Source organism: Pyxicephalus adspersus, unplaced genomic scaffold, assembly GCF_032062135.1.
Source record: "Pyxicephalus adspersus unplaced genomic scaffold, UCB_Pads_2.0 Sca70, whole genome shotgun sequence".
Classification (NCBI taxonomy): Eukaryota; Metazoa; Chordata; class Amphibia; order Anura; family Pyxicephalidae; genus Pyxicephalus; species Pyxicephalus adspersus.
In genome coordinates this window covers 3782-5479 of record NW_027317077.1, presented here as the reverse complement: position 1 = coordinate 5479, position 1698 = coordinate 3782, and positions in this window count along the sequence as shown.

Sequence of the window (1698 nt, the reverse complement as noted above, 5' to 3'; positions counted from 1 at the left end):
TAACCCTAACCCCCTAACCCCTAACCATAACTGCTAACTCTAACTCCTAACCCCTAACCTTAACCGAGAACCCAAACCCTAATCGTAACCCTAACCCCTAACACTAAACCCTATGCCCTAACCCTAAATTTAACCGCTAACCCTAATCCTAACCCTAACCCCTAACCTTAACACTAAACACTAACCTCTAAACCTAACTGCTAACCCTATCCCCAACCCCTAGCCCTAACAACTAACCCCTAAACCTAACCCTAACCCTTAACCTGAAACCCTAACGCCTAACCCTCCTAACCCCCCAAACCATAACCCCTAATCCCCTAACCCCAAAATCTAACTAAAACCCTAACCCTAAACCTAACCTTAACACCCTACACCTAACTGCTAACCCTAACCCTAATCTGAACCCTAACCCCTAAAACCCTGCCCCCTATCCCCCTAACCCTAACCGCTAACCCTATCCCCAACCCCTAATCCTAACCGCTAACTCTAACCCTAGCCCCTAAACCTAACCCTAACCACTAACCCAACCCCCTAACGGCTAACCCTATCCCCATACCTAACCCTAAATGCTAACCCTATCCCCAACCCCTAATCCTAACCGCTAACTCTAACCCTAGCCCCTAAACCTAACCGCTAACCCTAACCACTAACCCCACCCCCTAACGGCTAACCCTATCCCCATACCTAACCCTAAATGCTAACCCTATCCCCTAACCCTAACTCCTTAACCCTAACCCGAACCCTAACCTGCTAACTCTAACCCCAGACCTAACCCTAACCCCCTAACCCTAAAACTAACCGCTAACCCCGTAAACCTAACCGGTAACCCTAACCCTATCCCCACACCTAACCCTAAATGCTAACCCTAACCCCTAGCCCCCTAACCCCAAACCTAACACCTAACCTTAACTCCTACTCCTAACCCCTAAGCCTATTCGCTAACCCTAAACCTAACCCCTAACCTCTAACCTTAACACTAACCACTAACCCTAACCCCCTAAACTCTAACCCTAACCCTATCCCCAACCCCTAAACCTAACCCTAAGCCCCCAACCCTGACCGCTAACCCCCTAAACCTAACCTCTAACCCTATCCCCAAACCCTAACCCCCTAACCGCTAACACTCACCCTAACAGCGAACCCTAACCCCTAAACCCATCCCCCTAACCCCCTAATCCCCTAACCCTAAACCTAACCCTAACCCCATAACCCTAGCACATAACCCTAACCCCCTATCCCTAACCCTAACCCCTAACGCTAAACCTAACCAATAACCCCTAACCTTAACCCTAACCCATAACCCTAACTGCTAACCCTAATCCCTTACCTTAACCGCTAACACTAACCCTAATCCGAACCCTAAACCCTGACCCCTATCCCCCTAACCCTAACTGCTAACCCTATCCCCAACCCCTAACACTAACGGCTAACATTAACCGTAGCCCCTAACCCCCTAAACCTAACCCCTAACCGCTAACCCTAATCCTAACCCTAAACCCTATCCCTTACCCCTAACCACTAACCCTAAATGCTAACCCTAACCCCTAAACCTAACCTCCTTAACCCCAACCCTAAACTTAACCCTAACACTAACCCCTAACCTTAACCATAACTGCTAACCCTATCCCCTAACCGCTAACCCAACCCCTAACCCGAAGCCTAACCTGCTAACTCTAACCCTAGACCTAACACTAACCC